The sequence below is a fragment of the Oncorhynchus nerka genome, unplaced genomic scaffold (assembly GCF_034236695.1).
Source record: "Oncorhynchus nerka isolate Pitt River unplaced genomic scaffold, Oner_Uvic_2.0 unplaced_scaffold_1194, whole genome shotgun sequence".
NCBI classification, from domain to species: Eukaryota; Metazoa; Chordata; class Actinopteri; order Salmoniformes; family Salmonidae; genus Oncorhynchus; species Oncorhynchus nerka.
Genome location: NW_027040138.1, coordinates 126,393 through 146,615, shown reverse-complemented (window position 1 = coordinate 146,615; position 20,223 = coordinate 126,393). Strand labels below are relative to the sequence as shown.

Sequence of the window (20,223 nt, the reverse complement as noted above, 5' to 3'; positions counted from 1 at the left end):
GATGCATTTGTGTTTAGTTGATCACCTTGTATTTTTTTTTTTTTTACTTAACACTTATTTTCCTTAACAGCATTGTTGGTTTTAAGGGCTTGTAAAGGAAGCATCACACTGTTGCATTGGGCGCACGTGACAAACCAAATGTGATTTGATTAGCGCTATTGTTTTGTTGTCAATAACTTGCTGATAAGAACTTACTCTCCTATCAGCTCTTGGACTTTGGTAACCTTGCACCTACTGTCGTGTGAATGGTACTGTTAATCAACTTAGAACTCTAAAACAAACCCTATAGAATTTGAAGTAGTGTATTTCTTCACGCAACACTAGTTACCAGTAAGACTGTAGCTTGCTACTAATAACTCCAGAGAAACTAGACTTTTGGCACTCCATAGTGCTCTACTCCAAAGCGACCATTTTGGGTCTGTGTGTCTCTGTGTGCCTTCGAGAGGAAGTGGTGCAACTCATTTCCTGCAGCCCCCCGAATACACACAGCGAGCAAGAGGGGCAAAGCAGTAGCATAAAAAAATCCAAAAAGGTTTGCGAGCGAAGGACAAATGGCTCTCCTTGTAAAAGCGACAAAAATGCATTGAATTTCTTTAGCCTTTTTTTACACCCGGCTTCCATTTCCACTCTGTTACACTTTACATGTTATGAGGTAAGGCTCTTTTTAAAGACGTTTTCCAGGTTGTGTAATCGTGCTTTTTTCCCCCTAGCCAGTATCGATGTGTTACGCAGCTCACCGGGCAATCAGGGAAAGCTTGTCGTAGTTCAGTTTGCCCGCTGTTGGTTAGCATGTTAGCATATTAGCCCGCTTGTAATTAACGTGTTAGCCCGCTTGTATTATGGTGTTAGCCTGCTTGTATTATCGTGTTAGCATGTTAGCCCGCTTGTATTATCGTGTTAGCCCGCTTGTATTATCGTGTTAGCATGTTAGCCCGCTTGTATTATCGTGTTAGCATGTTAGCCCGCTTGTATTATCGTGTTAGCATATTAGCCTGCTTGTATTCACGTGTTAGCTTCATAGTCGGTAGTTACGCGGCAGTGTGTTTTTTCATGGAAGAAAATGACGAAACGACTTGTTTTTTAAAAAAAGTATCGAAAGGTTAGATTGAAATGCACTGTACGATTTGATTAGTTAATATTACGGTATGTGGATGACCCGGTCTGAAACTTTTTGTTAGCTAACGTTAGCTAACTAAATGTTGGCTACGCTGCAGTCGGTGGTGCAGAATTTAAAGGGCGTCAAATATAAGGCGATTTTTCTTCGGTAACTTAGTTTCATCAATACTGCCAACACATATGTTAAGATTTATCCTTTAACTGTTTGATCGATTGTGATTTAGTTTTTACCATAGCTAGTTAAAAGGTGTTTTGTTAGTTTATGCTAACTGCTAGTTAGCATAAATCCAACCCAAGTCGTCACTAGGATACGCGGCTGCAGAATCTGTAAAATAAAAATAAACCATGAATGTCCTCACTGTAAACCATGGCACAGGTTTATTAACAAATAACTTTTTTATTTTTAGTGTGCAACATCTCTTATTTGTCCGTGGGTTGTTTTGATAGCCAGCAAGCTATTGTCCCTGCGTTCCAGACTGTATTTTTTAGCTAGCCTGTTAGCTAGCTAACAACAAGGTTTTATGCACAGGTGTAGCCTACCTAGCTCGTTACATTGCATTTAGCTAGTTATCGGTTTTTGCTGCACTTTTATCAAACCAAACAAGTGCTTCCTAAAGTAGTAAGTTAATATATACATTTGAAACATAGGATATGTTAGCTGTTGCACCGTGTGAATGAAACACATTTTGCAGAGCCAGTCGGTACACCCCCTATTTTCCTTTCAGACTAGTTAGGGTGGAAGGCTTAACTCTTAACGTTTGGCTAGCTGACTCAATAAGGGGTCCACTGCAGCCAGCAATTCGGGGCGTTCCTGTATCTGCAGGAACCCCTCTTCTATTGGTCAATTTTTTTTTTTAAAGCTATTACTTCAGTACATAGGCGGGAGGCCGGGGGCGCTCCAGTACAGTAGATGGCGGTAATGCGCCATAACATTGGATGCCAACTGCCAATAGTTTGCGCGCGGTGTCGCCGGCTAGTTTGCGAGCGTTGTCGCCGGCTATTTTGCGCGCGTTGTCGCCGGCTAGTTTGCGAGCGTTGTCGCCGGCTGGTTTGCACGCGGTGTCGCCGGCTGGTTTGCGCGCGGTGTCGCCGGCTGGTTTGCGCGCGGTGTCGCCGGCTGGTTTGCGCGCGGTGTCGCCGGCTAGTTTGCGCGCGGTGTTGCCGGCTAGTTTGCGCGCGGGGTCGCTCCAGCCTCACGCCTGCTGTACTAGTGCGAGGTGGGGGCTACAGGTACCGGTAGACTGTTTTCCCACATTTCTGTTCTGATTATTTTTTTGTTGGGGGGGGGCAGGAAATCTATTGTCAAATTGACTGGGCCTGAGCGGCACGTTAATTGTCTGTGGCACAATCCGTTAGTGCGCTGTACTAAAACTCTCAGTCCCAGTTAATTTGACACCAAGAGATTTGCTGCCACAACAAATATTGCATGAAAGCTCCTTTTAATTAACATCTCTATGTGGTCAACATGCTCATTGGCTCTGCTCAGGCCCATAGTACATCATGTACTAGGTGACATGTAGTAGGCATGGCAAACCCTGTTTTGGTCACTTCTGGTAAATCATCAAAAAAATAAATAAATTGTTGCCAGGGTATAAAATGTTATTTTGGGTCCACCAGCCACTGTGGCAAATAGATAATTAAAAATACCAGCCAAAATACTTTTGGGGCCCTAAAATTATACCAGTAAAACACACAAAAAAACAGATCAGTATGCTCTAATGTTTTATGAGTAAGAGGTAGATATGGAATGTTCTTTAATTTCATATTTTTTTTTTGTCTATTTACCAAAAATATCACCTTTGAGACAAACATTTTTTTTTTTTTTTTGCCTGCGGGTTACCATGGTAACATGACTTGTTATGTTTATACCTTTAAGTCTGACTAGTAGAAGAGTCTTCTCTTTATTAACAGTTGAAACTCAAAAACATTTTTGAAAAACAAACCTAGCTTGTAAACTTGTAGCTTCTAAACTAAACAATATAACTAAACCGAGAGACACGAGGACAAAGTCTAATTTCAGTAGACTTTCTTTTCAAGTCAATTAAACCAACTTGTATGCCCGTGGGCAGCGCTTCTAAAATAAATAAATGAATCTTTCACTCTGCTCTTGACAGGAAGTGTTGCAGCGTGAGGTGGAATCGGCCTATTTAGGATTTGTCGTTCTTTTGACTTTGTGCTATTAATTTACTAGCTATGGAACAAAACGGCAAAACATACGTTGGAAACGGCGACTTGCAGTGTTTACGTTACTATACATGTGATCATACTTTACTATAAGTGTGATCATACTTTACTCTACATGTGGTCATACTTTACTATAAGTGTGATCATACTTTACTCTACATGTGGTCATACTTTACTATAAATGTGATCATACTTTACTATAAATGTGATCATACTTTACTATAAATGTGATCATACTTTACTATAAATGTGATCATACTTTACTATACATGTGATCATACTTTACTATAAATGTGATCATACTTTAGTGTGATCATACTTTACTATAAATGTGATCATACTTTAGTGTGATCATACTTTACTATAAATGTGATCATATAAATGTGATCATACTTTACTATAAACGTGATCATACTTTACTATAAATGTGATCATACTTTACTATAAATAATACTTTACTGATCATACTTTACTATAAATGTGATCATACTTTACTATAAATGTGATCATACTTTACTATAAATGTGATCATACTTTACTATAAATGTGATCATACTTTACTATAAATGTGATCATACTTTACTATAAATGTGATCATACTTTACTATAAATGTGATCATACTTTACTATAAATGTGATCATACTTTACTATAAATGTGATCTATAAATGTGATCATACTTTACTATAAATGTGATCATACTTTACTATAAATGTGATCATACTTTACTATAAATGTGATCATACTTTACTATAAATGTGATCATACTTTAGTTAAATGATCATACTTTACTATAAATGTGATCATACTTTGTGATCATACTTTACTATAAATGTGATCATACTTTACTATAAATGTAAAATGGAGTGTGATCATACTTTACTATAAATGTGATCATACTTTACTTAAATGGAGTGACCATACTTACTATTAATGTGATCATACTTTACTATAAATAAATGGAGTTGACCCTAACCCTGGTAGATCCCTAGCTAGGTAAATGGAGTTGACCCTTTACTATAGATATGGAGTCCCTATACGGGTCCCTAGCTAGAAATGTGATCATAACTGGAGACTATAAATGGAGTCATACTTTAGTGATCATACTTTACTATAAATGCTGATAAATGGAGTTGACTTTACTATAAATGTGATCATACTTTACTATAAATGGATCATACCCTAAAGTGTGACGGGTCCCTAGCTAGATAAATGGAGTTGACCCTAACGCTGGTAGACTGGTCCCTAGCTAGATAAATGGAGTTGACCCTAACGCTGGTAGACGGGTCCCTAGCTAGATAAATGGAGTTGACCGTAACCCTGGTAGACGGGTCCCTAGCTAGGTAAATGGAGTTGACCCTAACCCTGGTAGACGGGTCCCTAGCTAGATAAATGGAGTTGACCCTAACACTGGTAGACGGGTCCCTAGCTAGATAAATGGAGTTGACCCTAACGCTGGTAGACTGGTCCCTAGCTAGATAAATGGAGTTGACCCTAACCCTGGTAGACGGGTCCCTAGCTAGATAAATGGAGTTGACCCTAACCCTGGTAGACGGGTCCCTAGCTAGGTAAATGGAGTTGACCCTAACCCTGGTAGACGGGTCCCTAGCTAGATAAATGGAGTTGACCCAAACCCTGGTAGACGGGTCCCTAGCTAGGTAAATGGAGTTGACCCTAACCCTGGTAGACGGGTCCCTAGCTAGGTAAATGGAGTTGACCCTAACCCTGGTAGACTGGTCCCTAGCTAGATAAATGGAGTTGACCCTAACCCTGGTAGACGGGTCCCTAGCTAGGTAAATGGAGTTGACCCTAACCCTGGTAGACTGGTCCCTAGCTAGATAAATGGAGTTGACCCAAACCCTGGTAGACGGGTCCCTAGCTAGATAAATGGAGTTGACCCTAACCCTGGTAGACGGGTCCCTAGCTAGATAAATGGAGTTGACCCAAACCCTGGTAGACGGGTCCCTAGCTAGATAAATGGAGTTGACCCTAACGCTGGTAGACTGGTCCCTAGCTAGATAAATGGAGTTGACCCTAACCCTGGTAGACGGGTCCCTAGCTAGATAAATGGAGTTGACCCTAACGCTGGTAGACGGGTCCCTAGCTAGATAAATGGAGTTGACCCTAACCCTGGTAGACTGGTCCCTAGCTAGATAAATGGAGTTGACCCTAACGCTGGTAGACGGGTCCCTAGCTAGATAAATGGAGTTGACCCTAACGCTGGTAGACGGGTCCCTAGCTAGATAAATGGAGTTGACCCTAACGCTGGTAGACTGGTCCCTAGCTAGATAAATGGAGTTGACCCTAACGCTGGTAGACGGGTCCCTAGCTAGGTAAATGGAGTTGACCCAAACGCTGGTAGATGGGTCCACAGTATTTACATTTCTGAAATAAGAAACTTATTTCAAACTCTTAACACCTTGTGGTCAATTCCATAGTAACTGAATTATGCCAAGACTCAACAAAAAAAAAACAATATTTCAAAATGTATAACGGACCTGTCTTTGTTTTGACTGGGGAGTTTATTAGTGAGCAGGATAAATTAACTGACTGGTCTTTGTTTTGACTGGGGAGTTTATTAGTGAGCAGGGTAAACCAGGTCAAAGCTGAACGACGCCGGAGCCAATTGTGCGCCGCCCCACGATACTCCCAATCACGGCCGGATGTGATACAGCCTGGATTCGAACCAGGGTCTGTAGTGACACCTCTTGTTCTGAGATGCAGAGACCGTAGACCTCTGTGCCTCTCGGGAGCAGATTAGTGAACTGACCCATCTTTCTCATCTTTTCCTTTTTTTTTTAGAGCTCTCAATACAAGCTGATGCCAACAAAGAAACAAACTCAAGAGTCAAAACAGGTGAGCCCTGGAACTGTATGGTTTATTTATAGAGCCCTGGAACTGTATGGTTTATTTATAGAACCCTGGAACTGTGTGTGGTTTATTTATAGAACCCTGGAACTGTGTGGTTTATTTATAGAACCCTGGAACTGTGTGGTTTATTTATAGAACCCTGGACCTGTGTGTGGTTTATTTATAGAACCCTGGACCTGTGTGTGGTTTATTTATAGAACCCTGGAACTGTGTGTGGTTTATTTATAGAACCCTGGAACTGTGTGTGGTTTATTTATAGAACCCTGGAACTGTGTGGTTTATTTATAGAACCCTGGAACTGTGTGGTTTATTTATAGAACCCTGGAACTGTGTGGTTTATTTATAGAGCCCTGGAACTGTGTGGTTTATTTATAGAACCCTGGAACTTTATTTATAGAACCCTGGAACTGTGTGGTTTATTTATAGAACCCTGGAACTGTGTGGTTTATTTATAGAACCCTGGAACTGTGTGGTTTATTTATAGAACCCTGGAACTGTGTGGTTTATTTATAGAACCCTGGAACTGTGTGGTTTATTTATAGAACCCTGGAACTGTGTGGTTTATTTATAGAACCCTGGAACTGTGTGGTTTATTTATAGAACCCTGGAACTGTGTGGTTTATTTATAGAACCCTGGAACTGTGTGGTTTATTTATAGAACCCTGGAACTGTGTGGTTTATTTATAGAACCCTGGAACTGTGTGGTTTATTTATAGAGCCCTGGACCTGTGTGTGGTTTATTTATAGAGCCCTGGAACTGTGTGGTTTATTTATAGAGCCCTGGAACTGTGTGTGGTTTATTTATAGAACCCTGGAACTGTGTGTGGTTTATTTATAGAACCCTGGAACTGTGTGTGGTTTATTTATAGAACCCTGGAACTGTGTGTGGTTTATTTATAGAACCCTGGAACTGTGTGTGGTTTTATAGAGACTTGGACTGGACCTGTGTGGTTTATTTATAGAGCCCTGGAACTGTGTGTGGTTTTATAGAGCCCTGGACCTGTGTGTGTGCCTGCCTGGCCTTTTCCTGTGTGTGTGTAGGGGGGACGACATACTGGAGGTAAAGTCTGGTACGAGCAGCACATGCAGTTCCGTTGTAATGTAGCGACCGAGCGGCCAGGCCCCCCTGCTGAGTCAGCGCTGCTGTTCTAAAGGCTCAATGAAACCCACTGTCACACTTCTGTTGTGGATGGCTGTTTGTGTAGCTCATTGTAGTCATACAGTTCATGCGGAGACAAAAGACCTGTGACCCCCCCCAGCCACCCCTGTTCCTATCTCCAGCTACTACCCACCCCTCTTCCAATCCCCCAGGCCCTACCCCGTCCCCCAGCTTCTATCCTGAACCCCGTCCCCCAGGTCCTACCCCGTCCCCCAGGTCCTACCCCATCCTCTGACCCCCATCCCCCAGGTCCTACCCCGTCCCCAGGTCCTACCCCGTCCCCCAGGTCCTACCCCATCCTCTGACCCCCATCCCCCAGGTCCTACCCCATCCCCCAGGTCTACCCCATCCTCTGACCCCCATCCCCCAGGTCCTACCCTGTCCTCTGTATAACATACCCCTATAGGCCTGTAGCCTGTATAACATACCCCTATAGGCCTGTAGCCTGTATAACATACCCCTATAGGCCTGTATAACATACCCCTATAGGCCTGTATAACATACCCCTATAGGCCTGTATAACATACCCCTATAGGCCTGTATAACATACCCCTATAGGCCTGTAGCCTGTATATCATACCCCTATAGGCCTGTATAACATAACCCCTATAGGCCTGTATAACATACCCCTATAGGCCTGTAGCCTGTATAACATACCCCTATAGGCCTGTAGCCTGTATAACATACCCCTATAGGCCTGTATAACATACCCCTATAGGCCTGTATAACATACCCCTATAGGCCTGTGGCCTGTATAACATACCCCTATACCCCTATAGGCCTGTATAACATACCCCTATAGGCCTGTATAACATACCCCTATAGGCCTGTATAACATACCCCTATAGGCCTGTAGCCTGTATAACATACCCCTATAGGCCTGTATAACATACCCCTATAGGCCTGTGGCCTGTATAACATACCCCTATAGGCCTGTATAACATACCCCTATAGGCCTGTAGCCTGTATATCATACCCCTATAGGCCTGTATAACATACCCCTATAGGCCTGTATAACATACCCCTATAGGCCTGTATAACATACCCCTATAGGCCTGTATAACATACCCCTATAGGCCTGTATAACATACCCCTATAGGCCTGTATAACATACCCCTATAGGCCTGTATAACATACCCCTATAGGCCTGTATAACATACCCCTATAGGCCTGTATAACATACCCCTATAGGCCTGTATAACATACCCCTATAGGCCTGTATAACATACCCCTATAGGCCTGTATAACATACCCCTATAGGCCTGTATAACATACCCCTATAGGCCTGTATAACCCCTATATAACATACCCCTATAGGCCTGTATAACATACCCCTATAGGCCTGTATAACATACCCCTATAGGCCTGTATAACATACCCCTATAGGCCTGTGGCCATACCCCTATAGGCCTGTATAACCCCCTAGGCCTGTGCCTGTATAACATACCCCTATAGGCCTGTGGCCTAAACATACCCCTATATAACCTGTATAACATACCCCTATAGGCCTGTGGCCTGTATAACATACCCCTATAGGCCTGTAGCCTGTATAACATACCCCTGTGGCCTGTATAACATACCCCTATAGGCCTGTGTAACATACCCCCTATAGGCCTGTGTAACATACCCCCTATAGGCCTGTGTAACATACCCCCTATAGGCCTGTGTAACATACCCCCTATAGGCCTGTGTAACACACACCCCTATAGGCCTGTGTAACACACACCCCCTATAGGCCTGTGTAACACACACCCCCTATAGGCCTGTGTAACACACACCCCCTATAGGCCTGTGTATAGGCCTGTGTAACACACCCCCTATAGGCCTGTGTAACACACACCCCCTATAGGCCTGTGTAACACACACCCCTATAGGCCTGTGTGGCCTGTGTAACACACACCCCCTATAGGCCTGTGTAACACACACCCCCTATAGGCCTGTGTAACACACACCCCCTATAGGCCTGTGTAACACACACCCCCTATAGGCCTGTGTAACACACACCCCCTATAGGCCTGTGTAACATACACCCCCTATAGGCCTGTGTAACATACACCCCCTATAGGCCTGTGTAACATACCCTGCGCTAATTATCAGGAGGACGTTTCCTGGACAGAGGAACCAGCAGCCAGCCTCTGTGACATCATCATCCTCATGCTAATGAAGGCTGATGTCATCATGGCTGAATGCTACATTAGCCACGCGCCGCCAGACACTGACTTACTGTTCACGGTGTGAGTGTGGATGCATCCCAACACGTTGTAGAGGTTAGCGGGCGTGTTAGCCTTTCTATGTAGCCTGGCTCTGCTCTCACTCCCAGGAGAGTATTCTGTTGTGTGGATGCATCCCAACACGTTGTGGAGGTTAGCGGGCGTGTTAGCCTTTCTATGTAGCCTGGCTCTGCTCTCACTCCCAGGAGAGTATTCTGTTGTGTGGAGGTTAGCGGGCGTGTTAGCCTTTCTATGTAGCCTGGCTCTGCTCTCACTCCCAGGAGAGTATTCTGTTGTGTGGAGGTTAGCGGGCGTGTTAGCCTTTCTATGTAGCCTGGCTCTGCTCTCACTCCCAGGAGAGTATTCTGTTGTGTGGATGCATCCCAACACGTTGTGGAGGTTAGCGGGCGTGTTAGCCTTTCTATGTAGCCTGGCTCTGCTCTCACTCCCAGTAGAGTATTCTGTTGTGTGGAGGTTAGCGGGCGTGTTAGCATTTCTATGTAGCCTGACTCTGCTCTCACTCCCAGGAGAGTATTCTGTTGTGTGGAGGTTAGCGGGCGTGTTAGCCTTTCTATGTAGCCTGGCTCTGCTCTCACTCCCAGGAGAGTATTCTGTTGTGTGGAGGTTAGCGGGCGTGTTAGCATTTCTATGTAGCCTGACTCTGCTCTCACTCCCAGGAGAGTATTCTGTTGTGTGGAGGTTAGCGGGCGTGTTAGCCTTTCTATGTAGCCTGGCTCTGCTCTCATTCCCAGGCAGCCATTTTAAAGTGGTCGATTCACTTTCAATACACACTTAAGTGTTTATTCGGGGGGCTGCCCTGTCCTGACTGGGGGGGGAGGCCCCGCCGTTCTGTATACTGGCTACGGCATCTGAAAATGGACAAACTGTACTATTGACGTTTAAAAAAAAACGACTCTCCAAGTGGAAAACTGACGATCCGCAACTTCTCCCACGCGGTGACCTCTGACCTCACCCTACTAAGGAAATGACATCTATAACAGCATCTATTTGGGGGGGGGTAGTTGTACTTTCAGTTTATCATTGATATGATTGGTTGGCCGTTGAGCCGTTCAACCCCAATGAGTTCATATCTCATGAATGCATTCAGCTGGTATTTATGACTTCACATCTGGTAAATTCCCACCTCCCACATGGTTACAAACATCTCATCAGAGTGGAAACGTGTCGGCCCAACATAACAGTTCTGTCACAACATACAATACCAGGAACATTGTAAATGCCTTTTCATTTCCCGGCTGTACCCGAAACCAAAACATGACCCCAAAACCGCTTTTAAGTACTGAACTATGGCTTTGTTGAACCCCGTGGGTCCCTGGAGCAGCCGGTATGACCCCGTGGTCTCTAGAGCAGCCGGTAGGACTTTACCGTTATGACCCCGTGGTCCCTAGAGCAGCCGGTGGGACTTTACCGTGGTCCCTAGAGCAGCCGGTAGGACTTTACCGTTATGACCCCGTGGTCCCTAGAGCAGCCGGTGGGACTTTACCGTTATGACCCCGTGGTCCCTGGAGCAGCCGGTATGATCCCGTGGTCTCTGGAGCAGCCGGTAGGACATTACCGTTATGACCCCGTGGTCCCTAGAGCAGCCGGTGGGACTTTACCGTTATGACCCCGTGGTCCCTAGAGCAGCCGGTGGGACTTTACCGTTATGACCCCGTGGTCCCTGGAGCAGCCGGTAGGACTTTACCGTTATGACCCCGTGGTCTCTGGAGCAGCCGGTGGGGTGGGACTTTACCGTTATGACCCCGTGGTCCCTGGAGCAGCCGGTAGGACTTTACCGTTATGACCCCGTGGTCTCTGGAGCAGCCGGTATGATCCCGTGGTCTCTGGAGCAGCCGGTGGGACATTACCGTTATGACCCCGTGGTCCCTAGAGCAGCCGGTGGGACTTTACCGATATGAACCCGTGGTCTCTGGAGCAGCCGGTAGGACATTACCGTTATGACCCCGTGGTCCCTGGAGCAGCCGGTAGGACATGACCGTTATGACCCCGTGGTCCCTAGAGCAGCCGGTATGATCCCGTGGTCTCTGGAGCAGCCGGTAGGACATTACCGGTATGACCCCGTGGTCCCTAGAGCAGCCGGTAGGACATTACCGTTATGACCCCGTGGTCCCTGGAGCAGCCGGTAGGACTTTACCGTTATGACCCCGTGGTCTCTGGAGCAGCCGGTAGGACATTACCGTTATGACCCCGTGGTCCCTAGAGCAGCCGGTATGATCCCGTGGTCTCTGGAGCAGCCGGTAGGACATTACCGTTATGACCCCGTGGTCCCTGGAGCAGCCGGTAGGACTTTACCGTTATGACCCCGTGGTCTCTGGAGCAGCCGGTAGGACTTTACCGTTATGACCCCGTGGTCTCTGGAGCAGCCGGTAGGACTTGGTGCGTTTTAGTGTCTAAGTATTGGTCTCTGGTGGAGGGGTAGGACTTGGTGGAGGGGGCAGTAGTGTCTGGTGGAGGGGGTATTGAGCCGTGGTGGAGGGGGTATTGAGCCGTGGTGGAGGGGGCAGTGTGCCGTGGTGGAGGGGGTATTGAGCCGTGGTGGAGGGGGTATTGAGCCGTGGTGGAGGGGGTATTGAGCCGTGGTGGAGGGGGCAGTAGTGTCGTGGAGGGGGTATTGAGCCGTGGTGGAGGGGGCAGTGAGTGTCGTGGTGGAGGGGGTATTGAGCCGTGGTGGAGGGGGCAGTAGTGTCGTGGTGGAGGGGGCATTGAGCCGTGGTGGAGGGGGCAGTAGTGTCCGTGGTGGAGGGGCATTGAGCCGTGGTGGAGGGGGCAGTAGTGTCGTGGTGGAGGGGGCAGTAGTGTCGTGGTGGAGGGGGCAGTAGTGTCGTGGTGGAGGGGGCATTGAGCCGTGGTGGAGGGGGCAGTTGTCGTGGTGGAGGGGCATTGAGCCGTGGTGGAGGGGGCAGTAGTGTCGTGGTGGAGGGGCAGTAGTGTCGTGGTGGAGGGGGCAGTAGTGTCGTGGTGGAGGGGGCAGTAGTGTCGTGAAGCTGCTTGGTGTCAGACTGGCCTTTTTGTTCCCTTGGTGACCCTGAAGTCAACAAACTTTGAGTTCCCACGCTCGACCTGCTTCTCCAGAAAGACCTCACCCTCCAACTATCCCTCTTTAAAGGGAGAGACGGTGGTTAGACTGAAAACGTTTTCGGGGGGGCGTTCTGGAAATTTGCCAACTATTTAAAAAAAAAAGTGTCTTGTCGCATAAAAATTGTGCATAATATACAGACTGATTAAACAAGGCTCCAAACCCAGAACCAAGTATCGGAGCCTGGTCAAAAGTGGCAATACACTACAAAGGGAGTAGGGTGCACGACGTAGGGGGTATGGTGCACGACGTAGGGGGTAGGGTGCACGACGTAGGGGGTAGGGTGCACTACGTAGGGGGTAGGGTGCACGACGTGGGGGTAGGGTGCACTACATAGGGTGCACGACGTGGGGGTAGGGTGCACGACGTAGGGGGTAGGGTGCACGGGTAGGGGGTAGGGTGCACTAGGGGTAGGGGTAGGGTGCACTACATAGGGTGCACGACGTAGGGGGTAGGGTGCACGACGACGTAGGGGTAGGGTGCACGACGTAGGGGGTGTAGGGTGCACGACGTAGGGGGTGTAGGGTGCACGACGTAGGGTGCACGACGTGGGGGTGTAGGGGGGTAGGGTGCACGACGTAGGGTGCACGACGTAGGGGGCGGGGTGCACGACGTAGGGGGCGGGGTGCACGACGTAGGGGGCGGAGCGCACGACGTAGGGGGCGGGGCGCACTATGTAGGGCGCACTACGTAGGGAGCGGGGCGCACTACGTAGGGAGTAGGGCTCACTCTATTACGGAATAGAAACATGTTCTGGTCAGTACCCCCAGAGACGGGACCCAATAGTCGGAGCTCCCCCAGGAACACAAGGCCCTTGTGTGGTGTGTATATAGACCTAACCCCCGCCCCCACTCTGCCTCTACAGGGAACCCGCCCATAGAAGACAGAACAGTGGATGGAAGAGCGCGAGAGAGAGTGAAGAGGACGGAGGTTAAGATACAGGGGCTGGTCAACAGGTAAGAACCTTCTTTTTTTTTTGTTGATATTTGACATCAACATCATTTGGGGCGGCAGGGTAGCCTAGTGGTTAGAGCGTTGGACTAGTAACCGAAAGGTTGCAAGTTCAAATCCCCGAGTTGACAAGGTACAAATCTGTCGTTCTGCCCCCTGAACAGGCAGTTAACCCTCCTAGGCCGTCATTGAAAATAAGAATTTGTTCTTAACCTTTTCACTGGCCAACATCCAGTGAAAATGCAGAGCGCCAAATTAAAGCTACACTTGTTGTCAATCCAGCCAATATGTCAGATTTCAAAAATGCTTTACGGCGAAAGCAAACGATTGCTATTATCTGAGGAAAGCACCCTCAGTAAACAAAGAAATTAGAATTTGTTCTTAACTGACTTGCCTTGTTAAAAAGAGGTATAATACTACTAATAATAACAATAATAATAACAATAATAGTAATAATAATAACAACAACAACAACCAACAACAACAACAATAATAATAAAAATCAACATAATTCCCCGTTTTTAGAATTCTGTTGATATTGATGTCTAATCTACCAGGACTGACACTATTGGCTGTCCTCTGTTTGAACCCTCCCCTTTTGGCCCTCTGAAAAGCCAATAGATTCTCTGCCTCGGGTTAGACGTACTGCTGTTGTGGTTTGAACCCTTGTTGTTCTCTGAACATGGTCTTATACAACAACAACAACACAATGCTGCTATTATCTGGAGGTTTCCGTGGTAACACAAGTAGCCTTGGCCCCCGGCTCAGCCCGGTAGCCTTGCCCCCCGGCTCAGCCCGGTAGCCTTGGCCCCCGGGTCAGCCCGGTAGCCTTGGCCCCCGGCTCAGCCCGGTCCAGCCCGGTAGCCTTGGCTCCCCGGCTCAGCCCGGTAGCCTTGGCCCCCGGGTCAGCCCGGTAGCCTTGGCCCCCGGCTCAGCCCGGTCCAGCCCGGTAGCCTTGGCCCCCGGCTCAGCCCGGTAGCCTTGGCCCCGCGTCAGCTCTTGTGTTTTACCCTACATCGTTTCCCAGGCAGGCGGGGGCCCCCTGAGACAACATGGTGGGCTGCAGTCACAACACTAAGGGAGAATCTCAATTTAATTTCTTTGATTTTTCTTTTTGTGTCCTTTCACCGCTGCCTCAAAACCCCATTGGATGAGAAGATCAGAGGGGGGAGGGACATCCAACCTTCTCATCTAATTGGTTTTTAGAAGGTTAGATGTCCCTCCCCCTCTTCTCATCTAATTGGTTTTGAGAAGGTTAGATGTCCCTCCCCCTCTTCTCATCTAATTGGTTTTGAGAAGGTTAGATGTCCCTCCCCCCTCTTCTCATCTAATTGGTTTTGAGAAGGTGGTGAGGAAAGAGAACGTGAGAAATCAAGGAAATTACATTTTTTAAAATTAAATAATTCAAATTCTTAAGTTTTTAGGCCTACTTCCTTTTTAATTGAGGAAATGGAACAGAATTGACCCGTTGAACTCTGGTGGGAGAACCAATGGAGCCAGGGGACAGTGTGCCCAGACCAGGCCAATGGGTTGTTTTTACTGGTTGGAGAGATACAGTTGATCATCGGGCAGGGTTTGAGTCAGGAGTGGGTCTCCGTAGCAGAGTTAACTTATTACATTTACATTACCACCGCCTTGTTATTTCCTGTCTGGGAGGAGGACACAATGGAGTTGTCAGTAGCCACAGGCAGTCCTTCCCGGGAGGAAGAGCAGTCCCCAACACAGAGCTGCAGAGATGCTACTAGCTTAATTGTGTGTCGTCTGCACATGTTGTTAGCCTAGCTGTTCTGCAGGGTAGCTACTAGCTAGTTACATGTTGTTAGCCTAGCTGTTCTGCAGGGTAGCTACTAGCTAGTTACATGTTGTTAGCCTAGCTGTTCTGCAGGGTAGCTACTAGCTAGGTACATGTTGTTAGCCTAGCTGTTCTGCAGGGTAGCTACTAGCGGAAGGGACGTAGCCAGTTAGTTGATGAGCGAGGTGTTGTTAGCCTAGGGTAAGCGGGCAGGTTGTATGCTGTTCTGCAGGGTAGCTACTAGTAGCTACCTTCTTTTCAAAATGTTTGCAGTTAGTTGCTTGGAATTTAGAGTGGTAGAAAGTGGCTTTATGTTGTTGTCAGGTCCGCAGGGAGGCGAGTTTTTCCTCCAGCCTAGCTGTTCTGCAGAATCAGGGTTTGAGCAGCTGATAGGATGGAAGAGGAGAGAGTACTAGCTAAGTTGGGACATGTTGTTAGTGTGGGAAGTGTTGGATGAGCTGTTCTGCAGGGTAGCTACTAGCAAGTTGCATGTTGTTAGCCTAGCTGTGCTGCAGTGAAGCCAGTAGCTAGTTATATGTTGTTAGCCTAGATAGTCAGAGGACGGTTTATCCACCTCTTTCCTGTCTTCTAGTTAGTTTATTTTAGTACAGGGTTGTTTATATAAAGGTGAGAGGGTGAGGTCAAAAGGTGTTAAGAGGAAAGGAGCTGACTGAGCCAAGCATTGGAATTCAAAGGGAGGGGAGAAAGAGAGAACCTTTCCCTAGGGGACACGTAAAGTTAGTTTCCTGTTGTCCATGTTGTCGTGCCAAGTGCTGGAGGGAGACCTCCTCCTTGTCACTCTTCCAGTCGATTATCTGTTAGGCTAAACCCCCACGCTGGTCCTGACAGCCACAGGGGCTAATGGGAGATTGGAATGACAAGTGGACTTTCATTCTCCTCTCCAGTTCTCTCTCTTCTAAGTAGGCTAGTTGGCATTGGCTCTCCTCTCCAAGTCGTTCCGTTGAGTTCTCTCTCTTCTGCTCTCCTCTCCGTTCTCTAGCTCTTCCTCTCTACACAATTATCTTTGATACAAAGACGGCTGTTCTCTGTAGTTGCTTCCAAATCTCCTACCTGTGGAGCTCTGTTGAGTGCAGAAGTCTGTTCTCTTCCTCTCCAGAGTCTCTCTGTCTCTAAACTCTTCTTGGTTATGTAGCTCCTACACTTTTATCTCTTTCTCTTCCAGGGTTGTTTATATAAGGTGTAAGAGACTGAGCCAAGCATTTCCTTTCCCTAGGGGACAGTAAAGTTAGTTTCCTGTTGTGTTGTCGTCGTGCTCTCTCCTCTGTCACTCTGTCGATTATCTGTTAGGCTAAACCCCCGCTGGTCTCTCTTTCTTCTCCTCTCCGTTCTCTCTCTTCTCTCTCTTCCTCTCCTCTCCGTTCTCTCTCTTCCTCTCCTCTCCGTTCTCTCTTCCTCTCCTCTCTGTTCTCTCTCTTCCTCTCCTCTCCATCTCTCTCTCTCTTCCTCTCCGTTCTCTCTCTTCCTCTCCTTTCTCGTTCTCTCTCTTCCTCTCCTCTCTGTTCTCTCTCCTCTCCTCTCTGTTCTCTCTCTTCCTCTCCGTTCTCTCTCTCTCCTCTCCGTTCTCTCTCTTCCTCTCCGTTCTCTCTCTTCCTCTCCGTTCTCTCTCTCTCTCTTCCTCTCCGTTCCTCTCTCTCTCTTCCTCTCCGTTCTCTCTCTCTCTCTCTCTTCTCTCTCCTCTCCGTTCTCTCTCTCTCTTCCTCTCCGTTCTCTCTCTCTCTTCCCCTCCGTTCTCTCTCTCTCTTCCCCTCCGTTCTCTCTGGTTTGAATCGTCGAGCTGGCAATGTGGAAAAATCCGCCGTTCTGCCCTTTTGAGCAAGGCAGTTAAACCCCCAAAACAACAACTAGTTCCCGGGTGCTGATGACATGGATGTCCCCCTCAGGCACGAGCTGTAGAGATCAGCACCTAACCCAGCACCTAGTCCACATACCAGCACCTAACCCAGCACCTAACCCAGCACCTAGTCCACATACCAGCACCTAACCCAGCACCTAGTCCACATACCAGCACCTAACCCAGCACCTAGTCCACATACCAGCACCTAACCCAGCACCTAGTCCACATACCAGCACCTAACCCAGCACCTAGTCCACATACCAGCACCTAGTCCACATACCAGCACCTAACCCAGCACCCAGTCCACATACCAGCACCTAACGCAGCACCTAACCCAGCACCTAGTCCACATACCAGCACCTAACCCAGCACCTAGTCCACATACCAGCACCTAACCCAGCACCTAGTCCACATACCAGCACCTAACCCAGCACCTAGTCCACATACCAGCACCTAACCCAGCACCCAGTCCACATACCAGCACCTAGTCCACATACCAGCACCTAACCCAGCACCCAGTCCACATACCAGCACCTAACCCAGCACCTAGTCCACATACCAGCACCTAACCCAGCACCTAGTCCACATACCAGCACCTAACCCAGCAACTAGTCCACATACCAGCACCTAACCCAGCACCTAGTCCACATACCAGCACCTAACCCAGCACCTAGTCCACATACCAGCACCTAACCCAGCACCTAGTCCACCCACCAGCACCTAACCCAGCACCGAGACCACATACCAGCACCTAGTCCACATACCAGCACCTAACCCAGCACCTAGTCCACATACCAGCACCTAGTCCACATACCAGCACCTAACCCAGCCCCTAGTCCACATACCAGCACCTAACCCAGCACCTAGTCCACATACCAGCACCTAACCCAGCACCTAGTCCACATACCAGCACCTAACCCAGCCCCTAGTCCACATACCAGCACCTAACCCAGCACCTAGTCCACATACCAGCACCTAACCCAGCACCTAGTCCACATACCAGCCCTAGTCCACATACCAGCACCTAACCCAGAACCTAGTCCACATACCAGCACCTAACCCAGAACCTAGTCCACATACCAGCACCTAACCCAGCACCTAGTCCACATACCAGCACCTAGTCCACATACCAGCACCTAACCCAGCACCTAGTCCATATACCAGCACCTAACCCAGCACCTAGTCCACATACCAGCACCTAACCCAGCACCTAGTCCATATACCAGCACCTAGTCCACATACCAGCACCTAACCCAGCACCTAGTCCACATACCAGCACCTAGGCCACATACCAGCACCTAACCCAGCACCTAGTCCACATACCAGCACCTAGTCCACATACCAGCACCTAGTCCACATACCAGCACCTAACCCAGCCCCTAGTCCACATACCAGCACCTAACCCAACACCTAGTCCACATTCCAACACATAACCCAACACCTAGTCCACATTCCAACACCTATCTCTCTTCCACCTAGCTTCTCTCTCTCTCTGTCTCTCTGAGGTTTTGTTGCCACGGGGTCAGATCATTTTCTAAGCCTGTTGTATAACAGCGTCTAGAGTTCCCTGTTCTCACACATAGTCCACATACCAGCACCTAGTACACATACCAGTCCACATACAGCTATGGTGTCTCTCCTCTCGGGGCTCTTGGCCGTGTTCTCACAGTCATCAGAGTTGAGGAGGGGACTAAGCACACCTGTGCTGGTATCTCTCCTCTCGGGGCTCTTGGCCGTGTTCTCACAGTCATTAGAGTTGAGGAGGGGACTAGGCACACCTGTGACAGCTATGGTATCTCTCCTCTCGGGGCTCTTGGCCGTGTTCTCACAGTCATCAGAGTTGAAGAGGGGACTAGGCACACCTGTGCTGGTATCTCTCCTCTCTGGGCTCTTGGCCGTGGTTACAAACAGACACACACATGCTGTTCTCCTAGAGGTGGTGTGTTTACAAACACACACACATGCTGTTCTCCTAGAGGTGGTGTGGAATTACCAGACTGACTCTACACTGCCTGGTGTCCATGCTATTCTCCTGGGAGGGAGGATCGCTGTCACTAAGTGTCTGTGTTAGTCAGTGGTTGGATCAGGAGAAGTGTGGAGGCAGCCAGCCAGGCAGCCAGCCAGCCAGCCCCTCTCCTAGCCTGCCCCTGTGTGCCCAGCCCTGAGCCCTGACCCCTAACCACAAACTGACCGCGTGGCTCTAGGAACCCCCCCCCTGTGCAGCTGACCTCCACACAGCCAGGTGGCGCCCTGACCCACCGTCAGACAGGCAGCGCTACTACCAGGTAATACAATGTAGATTAGATTACTATAAACATTACCTCACCTAGACTACATCTGGAATGGCTCTGTTTAGTCCACTACTGTTAGTAACATTCCCTCACCTAGACTACATCTGGAATGGTTCTCTACTCTGTTTAGTCCACTACTGTTAGTAACATTACCTCACCTAGACTACATCTGGAATGGTTCTGTTTAGTCCACTACTGTTAGTAACATTACCTCACCTAGACTACATCTGGAATGGCTCTCTACTCAGTTTAGTCCACTACTGTTAGTAACATTACCTCACCTAGACTACATCTGGAATGGTTCTGTTTAGTCCACTACTGTTAGTAACATTACCTCACCTAGACTACATCTGGAATGGCTCTCTACTCTGTTTAGTCCACTACTGTTAGTAACATTACCTCACCTAGACTACATCTGGAATGGTTCTGTTTAGTCCACTACTGTTAGTAACATTACCTCACCTAGACTACATCTGGAATGGCTCTGTTTAGTCCACTACTGTTAGTAACATTCCCTCACCTAGACTACATCTGGAATGGCTCTGTTTAGTCCACTACTGTTAGTAACATTACCTCACCTAGACTACATCTGGAATGGCTCTCTACTCAGTTTAGTCCACTACTGTTAGTAACATTACCTCACCTAGACTACATCTGGAATGGTTCTGTTTAGTCCACTACTGTTAGTAACATTACCT

The 20,223-nt window shown here is 47.9% G+C and overlaps 1 protein-coding gene across 1 annotated transcript in view; it reads left to right on the top strand.

The window, feature by feature from the left end:
* The first annotated feature begins 274 nt into the window (after window positions 1-274).
* The window catches only part of LOC135569170 (trinucleotide repeat-containing gene 6A protein-like), a 114,913-nt gene continuing 94,964 nt past the window's right edge, over window positions 275-20,223 (top strand). Inside the window, 3 exon segments of the mRNA XM_065015963.1 lie at window positions 275-652; window positions 6,102-6,155; window positions 13,502-13,592. The gene's annotated coding sequence lies outside the window, so the exon portion shown is untranslated.